A 13,797-nucleotide genomic window follows, 5' to 3' on the forward strand; every position below is an offset into this window, starting at 1 on the left:
GACTCCTCGCGGGCAGAGCTTCGGCTTGGGAATTGCACTTCTTGGGATCTTCAGGGCTTCGGGAATTGTTTCGGGATATTTCTTGCACGTAAATCGAGGTAAAACGGGATAGAGAGGAGAGAAAATAGCAACCCTAAACGGCTGGCCCTTCAAATCTATTTATAGGGCAAATTTGGCCCTTGCCACGTCGTGGCACCCTTTTTCCACGTCGTAGGCTTGGTCGTCACTGCATATGTCATCGCAAGTTGCATCTGGGGGACTCCCGGAGGTGTCAGAAGACTTTCCACGTCGTGGCACTGCTTGCCACGTCGTGGTCTCTGACACAACTTTGGGGTTCGCGCCCCGAACTTCAGAAATTCATAACTTTCGCATACGAACTCCGTTTTCGACGTTCTTTATATCGACGCGAAGGTGAGATTATGCTCTACAACTCTCGTTTATACTCCATTGGCTAATTTTGAATTGATTTTAAATATATTATAAGTATATTACTTATATAGTATTTTTAGTAGGCCGGTACAGGAAAACTCTGTTCGAAATTCATAACTCCTTCATCTGAACTCCGTTTTCGTCTGTCTTTTTATCGTTGGACTACTATCAATGAGATCTTCAATTCTCATTTAGAAAATTTTGGCTAAATATCACTCGATCTCTATTTCGAGTATTCGGGCTAAATACCGCTAAGTCGAAACTTCGAAAAATCATAACTTCCTCATACGAAGTCAGATTTGGGCGTTCTTTTCATGCACGCTCTCGGTTTAACTAACCCTACAAATTTCATTTAGATCACTAAGGCTAGATATCGCTCTACCTTAAATTCATATTTTTACGTCATTCGACATCGTGCCGGTTCTGTCGCGAAACTTCGACAGGTCATAACTTCTTCGTTATAACTCGGATTTCGGCATTCCTTATATCTCCGGAATCCTTGTTTCGACCACTAAAACTTTATGTAAAGATATTGGGCTTATCTCACACTTTAATTTTGACGCTTATTTTTATCCTTTATTAAATATATCTTTATAATTAAGTAATAAGCACACAAATACACATAATTCACATAATACTCAAATATTTCATCATTAATACTTCAAAAAGAGTTACAAGGGTTAACCTAGACTATTACATCAACGAAAATGCCTAGCCTGGAAACGCGGGCGTTACAATGTGTGAGATGATGCAAGAAGTGATCGAGAAGAATAACGCCAAGTATCCGATGCTTGATTACACTTTACAGCAAATCAAACCGTGTGTTTAATTATTGATATCTCAAAGATTACGATTACATATTTACATATGAACCTAATATATATGTTAGATAAATACAATTAGGTACCCTGTAATTTAAGTAAAGTACAATGCAATACATAAACTTAGTCTAACATTCCCCCGCAAGCTAAGGGCGGGGAACGACCTGTAGCTTGGATCTTAAAAAGAGAAATCTTTGAGAAGACAACAGTTTGGTAAAAACATCAACGATCTGATCAGTAGTAGAAATGAACTGAACACATAATTGACTAGAAGCTACACGTTCACGAACAAAGTGAAAATTCACTTCAACATGTTTGGTGCGTGCATGAAAAAACGGATTAGCAGCGAGATACGTAGCACCAAGAATGTCATACAAAGAGTGGGAAGTTGAACTGAAACTCCCAGTTCATTGATAAGAACTTTCAACCAAACTAATTCAGCCACCGTAAGTGCAAGGGCTTTGTACTCCGACTCAATTGAAGATCTTGAGACAGTACGTTATTTTCGGGCAGTCCATGAGATCAAGTTCGATCCCAAGTATATAGAAAATCCTCATGTGGAACGTCGATCATCAGGGCATCCTGTCGTGCCTCGTGTTGCCATAGTGTTGCCAATAAACATCCGTAAAGGCTTGTAAAGAGGAACTCGAATCATGCCTAATGAGAAGTCCAAAATCAGTCGTGCCCCGTAAGTACCACAAGATGCGTTTGACAACAGACCAATGGTTTTCGGTGGGAGCATGCATGAATTGACACACTTTTTTGACGGCGTAAGCAATGTCATGACGAGAGATACTAGCATACTAAAGAGCTCTAACGAGTTATCTATAGATAGTCGGATCCGACAAAAGAGGATTATCACCAATAGATAATACCTGAGTGATAGTCATTGGAGATTGGACCGGTTTACAATCCTTGAGACTCGAACAATGAAGAATATCCAAAATATACTTCCGTTGAGACAATATGAGGTAAGAATTACGAGAAGAAACTTCAATACCCAAGAAGTAATGCAATTGAACAAGGTATTTAATGGAAAAAGTGGAACCCAACTGATGAATAATGTAAGCAATCATTGCATCGTCATTACACGTAATAATGATATAATCTACATAGACAAGGATGTAAATCAAAGTCCGACCAGTTTTTAGAATAAATAAAGATGGGTCTGTACGAGATCCCAAAAAACCAAAACGATGCAACGCAGTGGAAAAGTGTTGAAACCAAGCTTGTGGATCTTACTTGAGACCATATAAAGACTTGTGAAGGAGGCACACGTGACCAGGTTTAGAAGGATCAAAAAATCCTTGTGGTTGCCGAATATAAAAAGTTTCTTTTAAGTCACCATGCAAAAATGCATTCTGAACATCTAATTGTCTGATAGACCATTTGTTAGTTACAGCAAGAGAGAGAACAACCCGAATGGTGGTGGATTTAATCACAAGATTGAAAGTTTCATGATAGTCGACACCCACTTGTTGTTTGAAACCCTTTGCTACAAGTCTTGCTTTTTAGCAAGAAATATTACCCTCGGGGCCTCGCTTAAGTTTATAAACATATTTCCAATCTATGATGTTGGCATGAGGAACCGGAGGGACAAGAGTCCACATACCATTTTTAGTGTATTCTTCTGCCATGACATTCCGCCATTCTTGAGATTTTGCTCGCAACCAAAAATGAGGTGAGTTCGGTAATAGAAGCAGTACCATGATAGGCCAAGGGGTTATAAGGGGTAGTACATTTTGGGTTGGATGTAAATATGGGTGTAACGCTTGTTTCATGTATCAATTTCTTTTCAGAATTTTAGGGCTTTAGACTAGAATTCGACGAGTTGGTGAGCTCCAACTCGTCGAATAGAGATCACTTGTGGGACACGAGATTTAGGACCTACTCGACGAGTTGGAAGGCCCAACTCGACGAGTAGGCACCATAAAGGAAAACCCTAAATTTTAGGGTTTGCACCCTATATAATCTCCTTAAAACCTTGAGGTTGACCTTCCATCAGCCTCCAAACCATAAGAACGTCAATGCTAAACCCTAATCTCCATTTTCTCTCATATTGGGAGCTAGAGTGACTTGTGGAGCTTAAGAAAAAGAAGATAGTGAAAAGAAGGAGAAGATCCAGCAAACAAAGCCCTAACTATTGAGCTTGACCATCTTGTGAACTATTATAAGCATTCAAGATTCGATTTTTATCTTAGAGTATGGCTAGATCTTAAGTTTACTCTTCATTTCCTATCATTCTTGTTGATTGCATGCATGGGGTTCATAAAGTTTGCAAATTTATGAATCTCCAGGGCAAAATGGTCCTATAGTGGGCTAGATCTAGATTTTGGTCATGCATGGATTTTAGAGCATATTTTCCCTTTTTGGCCATTTTGACTTCAAGACATGCATTGGAAATGCATATCCATAAAGTCTCCATCTTTGGGACGTTTTGAGGACTAGAACCTCTTCTAGAAAGAAGGCATTCCAGATCTCTAGAGTCTTGAACCATATGGCTAAGCTTTTGAGCCTTCCAACCTTTGTTAAGGGTTTTAGAGCATACAAAGTGGTTCTAGTGGATAAAGTTGGAAACTTTATCCTCCTAGAAACCTTTAGAATTCAGATCTAATCCCTAGAGTTCCTACAATCGATGTATCGTCTGAATAAGCAAACAGGGGGAAACTCGACGAGTTTCTCTGGCAACTAGACGAGTCGGATCGGGTTTGCTTGTCTACTGGATATGAGTGAACTCGACGAGTTGATGAGACAACTCGGCGAGTTGGCTAGGGTTTGTCCCGGTCTTCTAGACTCTGAAGGAACTCGACGAGTTGCTAGATGCACTCGACGAGATGGGGGTCAACATGGAATGTTGACCTTGACTGTTGACATGGACTTTGACCAGGTCTGACCATAAGGGTATTTATGGTATTTCGGGATTTTGACAAGCTAGTCACATGATGATTGTAGGCGGTTGAGTTGGAGCTACGTGTTGGGAATTATCTGATCTTATTTCATCAGTTCAACATTTTTTAGAGGCGAGTCTCCTCACCATACCAATGGGTCGAAGGCACCAAGGCTGGACCATTTTATGATATGTGGTACACTAGTTGAAGTAGTGTTATGTGGCATGTTAGCTGGTTATGTGCTAGGAGGTATGCTAGTTGTATATGTGGTATACCTTTATGGAAGACTATGGGAGAGCCCATGGCACTTGGATGTAAAACCATGTGGAGAGCCTATGGCTTTCCTATTCAAGACCATGGGAGGGCCCATGATACTTGGGTGTAAGACCATGTGGAGAGCTCGTGCCTTTTCTATTAAAGACCATAGGGGAACCCATGGCACTTAGGTGTAAGACCATATGGGAAAACCACGACATCCTGGAGTAAGACCCTGGGGGGATCCCACGACATCCCTATATGTTGTATGCATGGCTTATATGGTTTAGGAAGCTTTTATAGCTAACATGGATTATGTGATTATGTGGATTGTGTGTGGTATGTTCTGTGGAAATCATTAAGCATTAGCTTACAGCTTGTTGATTTTTTTCAGGTACTTCTGAGCCCAAGGGCAAGGGCAAGACTTGATGGCACGACATGCACTCTCCGACATTTGATTTGATGGGACACTCTGATGTTGAAATAAAATGTTAATGTTATGAATTTAAAAACAGTTGATCTTGATATTTTATGGTTTATTGGAAATGATTTGATTACTTAAAAATGAAAAAAAAAATTGAAAATTGGGTCGTTACAATGGGGGCAGGTACGTGGAGCAGGAGGTAGCGTGGCAACAGGAGAAGTATCAGACGACTCGGTAGGGGTGGTTTCGGTGGTGAGATGTGACATCCCCATTTTCACAGCCAGAAAAGACCGATTTGTTTATGCTTTATTTTGAGAATCATAGTATCTTTTAAGGAAATATGTTGCAGAATTTGTTCCCAGAAAAAACATGATAAATACGTTATCAAAGCATTTCCAAAGAAATGTATTTTATTCATTTTAAAACATTGGGATGTCATCGTCAATACAGAAACATAAGCATAAACAGACCTTACATTCATTTATACTAGTGATCTACATCTTCTTAATCTCTCAGTGTAAAGTGGCTTCATATTGAAACCTGTGATACAAATAGACTTGAGTGGGTCAGGTTGGGAAACCCAGTGAGCACATAGGGCTTTTAACCAACAATAATATAATTATTATGTTTAAACATCAAACAATCAACCCAATTACACATCCACATTATCTTCTTTACTCTTAAGGGTCTACCCTAAGAATCATCTATCCTGCATTCGTTCATTCCGAAGTCTATTGCTTCCAGGGTTTATATGACAGGCACTAAGTCTATAACTGCCAATGCTCGTTTGTAAAGCACTAATTCCATAGTTGCTAAAGTTCATACATTGGGTACTAAATCCATAGCTACCAGTGTTTATCTAATAGGTACTAAGTCCATAGCTACCAACGTTTATCTAACAGGTACTAAGTCCATAACTACCAACGTTTATCCAATAGGCACTAATTCCATAGTTGCCAATGTTATTTGTTAGGCACTAAGTCTATAGTTGCCAATGTTCACTCATATCATCTTTCATCTCTCATCATTCATCTTCTCATGTTTTACCCAACATATTCGTAGATATAAATACATATACAATTTAAATTATTTAAAACATGTATGAAATTGTTCATCCAACATAGATAGCAAGTATACAGGTTATATGCACACATAGCGCGTAATTTATATAAAATACTTCATATCTATGTGTAAGATGAAAGTAACTATGCACTCACTTGTTAAAGTGATGATTCTAAACTCGGGCAACGCTTCACTTTTAACAATTCTATTTTCCTTCGACGAAACCTAGCATTATTATCGCTAAGTTTTAGTCTAATCTTTATTGCGACTAATTATTAGTCTAGATTCGTCATTAACTCAAAGTCTACTTCATGATCTATCAAGTAAGGAACAACCAGGTAGGATCATATCAGAGGTAGGGTCCGTTTGGTATACGAAGTATACTGTTTGAAAATCTCACTTTAAACACCTCACTAAATCACAGCCTATTTAATCAGTATAATGACTTTGAATCAATGATAAATCTTATTTATAGGTTTATAATGACGACATTATATTTAAATATAAGTTATATTTAAAATAGGGTAGGCGAATCTTACCTATGAGGGGGTTCGGCTGGGAGACGGGCTCTGCAGGGGCAGAACTTCCGAGCCAAAAGCTCTTCTTCTCGGAGCCTTCAGGCGCTCCGGGGCTCGCCTTTAACACTTAGGAAGTGTTGGGGAATGGGAGAGAGGGTTTGGGGTAATGGGTGAGAAAGAGTATGAAAGGTGTGAGTTTTGGGGGTGATTTACGCCTTTATTTATAGGTTGTCTGGGCCTTCTTATGTCGTAAGAAAGGGTGCTCACGTCGTGAGCTTTGCGTAGGCTCCAAGGCGAAGTCTGGTGCTGACACGTGGCGCCGGACGCAGGTAAAACAGTTAATCTTTAAAAATTCACAACTTTCACATACGAACTCCGTTTTTAACGTTATATATATCCACGCATAGGTGAAGACAAGATATACAACTTTCCTTTTGACTCTGTCAGCTAGTTCTCGACCGATTTTAAATTTAACAGTATGAGAAGATTATACTGTTAAATGATTGCGTAAAATTCATAACTTCTACATACAGACTTCGTTTTCGTCTGTCTTTTTATTGTTGAGCTCCTATTAATGAGATCATGAATTATCATTTAGGTTGCGTTGGCCAAAAATCTCCGGGTTGTGCACTGTTATGCTAAATCTTAGAAAAATCATAATTTTCTCATACGAAGTCAGATTTGGACGTTCTTTTTATGCACGCTCTTGATTTAAAGTATACTACGAATTTCGTTTAGATTACTAAGGCTAAAAAGTACTCTATCATAAATTCACTATTACGTCACGCAGTGTCGTGCCGGTTTTGTCACGAAACTTCGACGGGCCATAACTTCTTCGTTATAACTCGAATTTCGGTGTTCTTTATATGTATGGAACCCTTGTGGCATATTCTACAACTTGGTTAAGATTATTTATTCTAAATAATATTTTGTCGAAAAGTCGTTTTTCGACACTTATTGTCTCTAAATTGACTAGTCCGGAACTGCGGGCGTTACATGAGAGGTAGTGTGCTTCCAAAGGAGTGGTGATAGGAGATGTAGGAGGAGTGTCTGGTGGTGAGTCATCGGTACTAGTAGTAGTAGTATAAGTAGGATCATGTATACAACATGGGAGAGACGAAACATAGGTAGTGACAAGAGTGGTACTAGGAGGAGGTGGGCGTTTGAACGGAAAAACATTCTCATTGAATCGAACATGGCAATCAATGTAGATTCGATCCGTGGAAGTGTCAAGGCACCGGTAACCATGGTGTAGTGGGCTGTAACCAAGAAATATACAAGGAGTGGAGCGAAAATCCATTTTATGTCTATTGTAGGGGCGAAGATGTGGAAAACATTCACAACTGAAAACCCGAAGAAAGGTGTAGTCAGCTTTTCGATTGAATACATGTTGGTAAGGTGATCTATTGGATGAGGTTCATGATGGTAAGGGATTGATATGGTACACATATGTCTCAAAAACAAACTAATATATAGGTTAGATAAATACAATTACGTACCCTGTAATTTAAGTAAAGTACAATGCAATACATAAACTTAGTCTAACATAGCAACTTAAAAGAAACTACGATTTGCTTTTCAAAGAACCAATAAGGAACAAACATTAAGAAGAATGAACTTGAAGCATAATAAAAAGGGGCTTTGATTGGTCTCTAAACTCGTTTTGGTATGAAGTTGAAATTAGAAAGCTTTTTTCCTCCAAAAAAAGGTTTTCAAAAATCAACTTTGGTCATGCTGAGAAGCTCTATTTTACTATTTTCTCCCTTATTACACATTTCAATTCCATAAACTTGAAAATCATTAATCACAAAATAGGGGTGAGTATGAGTCGATTTGGTTCAGTTTTTGACTAAAACTGAAACCGAACAAATAGTTTTGGTTTTTTATTTTAGAGAAACCAAACCGTTAATTTTTTTCGGTTTTCTATCGGTTTTTCAGTTTTTTATTTCGGTTTTCGGTTTTTTTTTCCGTTAACACATAACATAAATACAACTTGTGGTGAGCATCAACAGATACTCCCCATACATGTTTATGAACTATTCAAAGAACCTTTTTAATTTAATGCGAAACATCTTTTATATTTTAAAATGACTCATTAATATGTAACTAGACAACCTTGCAAGTTGTGTACATTTCTTATACTTTCTTTCTTTTTTACTTTACTTACAACCTCAACAAAAATGAAACGGTTTTATACAAATATTACACAACATACGTTCAATTTATATATGTGTAATGTGCTTATGAATATTTTATTCAAGTATAATATAAAAATAATTTAGATATAAAAAGCCCGAACTGACACTTTACCGATATATGCCTTGGCTCCTAAACACAAACCGAACTCTTGGATCATCTAAATTACATTACCTACATGCAATTGGGTCTAAATATCTTTTCCCCAAAGGCCCTAAGCCTAATGATAACCCATCTTTGGGCCACAGCCCCGAATTAGAAAACGATTCGGAACAGGACGTTAAAATATGTCGAATACAGGACTTGGTCTCAAATTAGTTCATTCGTGGAGAAAAAGAAGATAAATTCTCATGCTTGAGCTCCAACATCATTCAAAATTCCGATCCATGACATATAAGCATCCAGGGACCCTAAGGACCCATAAAGTTGCCAACTTTATGGAGTCCTAACACTTTAACTCTTAAGATCTTGGATAAGTATGCATATAACCTTAGATCTAGCAATAAGGAAACATAAAGCTTGGATCTTGATTACTCACACCAGTCCAAAAGTATGGCTAAAGGTTGCAAATGAAGCTTCCAAGCTGCAACTATGCTTCCATGGTGATCTCTTCTTCTTTAAACCTCCAAAACTCCAACAAAAGATCAAGAAACACAAGAAGAGGCTAGGGTTAGGGTTTTACTGAGTTTAGGGACGAAGGAGGCTGGTTTGGAACCCTAAAATGAAGTTTATGAGGTTTAAACATGATAGAAACCCTAAAAGATCATGTTGGGCTGCAACGTACCTCACACCGTGAACTCTTATTGCTCACATCATGAGCTCAGTTAAATCAGAATCTTTATTAAATCCCTTCTCACATCGTGACCCTTCAATGGTCACATCGTGATCGTTGGTTTTTCCCAAAAACCATGCTTTTGACTCCTTGAAGCCCTAAATCGATCCAATCCAAAAAACCTAGTGTTACAATAACACACAATGTTGGCTGCATAATAACTTTCAAATAAAATTAAAACAATGTAGGCTAGATAGATATTAGTAACCCACTGCCACAAATTTCATGTTATATCTTAGTGTATGATTGTATATGGAGCCGAATGTTGGGCAAGTATATCATACACTATATTTTGAAATTTGATTGTTCCTTGGATCAAGATGGGGACTAATAATTTTTCTCTTAATCACATAGAGAATTATTGCATTTCGTGTTTTCTATGGATTTTGCCACTCTGATTCGTTCTTGCCTTTTCTGCATGATGGATGTCTCTTTGTTAATATCCTTAATAATTTAATCAGTATGGGCTTGATGAAGGGTAAGGGGCTAAAAAAGACAAATTCGTGTGTTGGTAGATGCCAGAAAGCATATTTTATCTGCTTATTGGCTATAATTATTTAAGGTATTTATCCCTTGGAGCGGGATTGGTCAAGAACTGGTTTTGGTATATATTTACTAGTTGAACATGAGACCCCACCCAAGTTGGAGGATGATGTTCTTATAACTGACAAGTCCCAAATACATGCATGACATTAGCTTGCTTATTGTTGTAAAATGCCTCCAAATAACCTTTTTATTTAGTATTGAAATATGACATAATTGAAGATGCTGGAAATTTAAACCTCACCTATCCGCTCATTGGTTGTTCCTAATATCATATTCATATACATACACATTTTTAATGTAAACCACTTCTCTTCTTTTGCTCTAATTTCATCACCATAGTTACTGATTCAGTGACGTTCTTCCATAGAAATTGAAGAAATGAGGAATGAAAAGAGATTTTGATTTCGATGTCATTAAGGAGTATAGAGAATTGTAAGTTTCTTGTATAAAATTGGTCATAGGTTTCAGTTAGGGGTGTAAGTGAGTCGAGCTACTCGGGATGGACTCGTTAAAAGCTCGACTTGAGATCAAATTAAACGAGCCTGAGCCGAGCTCGATCCTAAATATGAGGCTTGTTTATTAAGCAAGCTCGAGTCGAGCCTCAATTAATGGGCTTGCGAGCCTAAACGAGCCTATATATATATATATATATATATATATATATATATATATATATATATATATATATATATATATATATAGAGAGAGAGAGAGAGAGAGAGAGAGAGAAGTAAGTTCAAATAAAAACAGTAAATAGTGTGAGAACGTAAAAACAATATGTTTATGTTGTTATTCTTTAATGAATATTGTATATGTGTATTGTTGAAGTAATTCTAATATGAATATTAATGTTTCAATATTCATATATTCATTGGAATGTTATTATTCTACTATAAATTTATGTATGTGCATTTTTATAGTAAATTCTAATTTTAGTTTTAACCTGTGTGACTATTCTTTCATTCATTGTAGAGTAATGACATAAAGTTGTTCATACAAAATTCATTGCAGAATAATAACATAAAAATAGTGTTTTTACGTTAATATATGTTTTTATTTGAACTATATATATATATATATATATATATATATATATATATATATATATATATATACACATACATATATGCATACATACACACACACACACACACACACATATATATATATATATATATATATATATATATATATATATATACATAGAGACTCGTTTAGGCTCGATTAGGCTCGCGAGCCCACTAAGTTGTTCACGAGCCGAGCTCGAGCTTCATTTTAAGGCTCGAATTGAGCTCGAGCTTCCTCAAAATTAAACGAGTTGTGCTTGAGCTTGGTCAGGCTTAGGCTCGGCTCGGCTCGTTTACACCCCTAGTTTCAGTAACATTTGCCTTCTTTGGTTTCCCGGTTAAATTTCAAACTTCCTTTGATTAACATATTATAGCCTTTTTGGTTAGATGGCTATGGTTTTTTATTAACTTATTTGGGTAAGGTAATACTAATTACAAGAAATTGATATTAAAAAAAATACAGGAAATGTCTCCTGAATCACATGTTATGGTAATACTTGAGATTTTCGTGTTTATGAAATTAACAAAATTACAAGCTTCCAGTGACTACATGTCGATTATACCATATTTTACTTCATCTCTGAGAATGTTTCCTACTAAAAAAAAGTGTGTATATTTAAATTCCTTAAGCCTAATAAGCTAAATTACTAAGTTATTGAATTTAAAGAAATCAGAAGAGCAAAAAAGTTGCACTCATAAAAACGTGCATTTTTATACCATCTGCTTCATCTTATTTGTGCCTACAGGGTGGCTACAACATCTCTGAAGTATGAAGATATTGACATTAGTGAAAAATATAAGGTTATGATCTCAAATTCCCTATTTTTATGGTGTGTGTTTCAATCATGTGTTCGATTCTGACTATGGGTACCCCTACCCCTCCCTTTTTTAGGTCTTGAACGTTTTATGAGAAGCAGAAAATTGGTTAAGAGAGATGAAGCAACTACAGGTAAAACTTAATCCGATTCAGATTTGTATATAGCTCAAACTTCACATGTGTGGTATGGATTTGTATGTAGGCGAAACTATAAAAGGGTAAAATTGTTGGATTTATGTGCAAGAACTGTGACATGGATTGCTGGTGATGCGTGGAGGTGGTAGCAGCTATAATTTTCTTTATTTCAATCATGGTAATATTTAACTACTAAAAGTTTAAATCATTTTGGATTATAAGTTTGAAGTTTATTTCCTATAGAAGAACTACCTATTGAAATATTCTCATTTATATAATAACCATTTAGGTGTATCATTCCCTTAATGGCAATATGACATAGCACAAAATGGCAATATATTCCATGTAAACTAAGGTCTTAGCTTATTAGGTTACATTCTTGATTGCAAATCCTATAACTGTTGTAAATAATCTAGATCTTACTTACTTAATGATCTTAATTTCTCTTTTAAGCATCAATTACTCTTTTTTTTTCATATAAAATTTGCTCTATTAAAAGCATAATTTCCAAGTTTCAGGCACGAAAGTTTGGGCTCAATGCTGTAATTCCTGCTTTCATTGCATGTAAATTATATCCACAGTTGTTCTTTGTGCCTACAGATTTCAAGAAAAGGTAAGAATTCCATTGATTCACTGTAAATAGTTTTCTTTTATCACTTATCTTCTTCCTTGATCATCATTGTTTGTGAATTGTAGGTTCAAAAGGGATTAAAAAAGGACAACAATGTTATGGACTACATAACGGGATGCATCAAAAAAATAGAAATATACTTTATTCTAAGCTTATAAAATAGCAATGTAAAATTCCTATCCATGCCTCTATGCTTTATAAAGTTGTTGTACTTGATGGAATTAGAATTATGCTTTATGACAATTCCCTAAACCGAAGACTTCTTTGACAGAAAAATTAACAGAAAATATTAATTTATTCGTGCATTATAACATCCTATTTTTGTAGATCGATACAAGAAAAATTAAAAGAAAACACAATTGAAAAAAAAAAACAACAACATACCTTCTATCCTACACAGAGCGTTGCCTTTTAATTTGGTGTTGCTAAATAATTACAAATGCAACTATTCAAAATCAAACCTTTTTTACATTGAAACTCTCCTACATTCTTTGAGTTTTCATCCCTTAAACATTAGTTTTTTTTTATTAGGTTTAATATAAGATTAGATTATATATTTTTTTAAGTCGGATATTTTAAGTTTCAAATAATATTATCATGGGCGTGTTCTGTACGGAGCGTTTGGGAGCTTCTAGCTTCTAGCGTTTAACAAAACGCTCCGTTTTGAACAGAAAGGCTCGTTCGGCACTACAAGCTTCTAGCGTTTAGTTTAAACAAAATGCTCCAAATCCAAATGTTACTTCATGTAGCGTTTAACAAAACGCTACAAGCTACAAGCTATCCGCTACCCGCTACCAGCTAATTTTACTGAATACGCCCTATATATTATTATATTTATTAATTTATTAATTTTTACTTATCTTTAGTTTTATTATATAGAAGTATTTTAATTTTTTTTTATCTTTTTTTATTATTTAAATTTTTTTTCTTTTTTTTTATGTTTTTTTTTTTAAAAAATTTAATTTGATTTTAAACATATTTTGAAAGATTATCAACCTAGTTATTAGGTTTTCGAATTAGTTTTGTTTTAGGTAAATTTTTATAGACTTTTTACAATTTTTTTAAACATCTTTTACAAACTTTTTTACAAATTATCTGACAACTTTAAAAAATATACAAATCTTTTATACTTTTTTTTTCATAATTTTTATAACTTTTTTTAAACGTTTTAAACTT

The sequence above is a fragment of the Lactuca sativa genome, chromosome 5 (assembly GCF_002870075.4).
Source record: "Lactuca sativa cultivar Salinas chromosome 5, Lsat_Salinas_v11, whole genome shotgun sequence".
Taxonomy (NCBI): domain Eukaryota; kingdom Viridiplantae; phylum Streptophyta; class Magnoliopsida; order Asterales; family Asteraceae; genus Lactuca; species Lactuca sativa.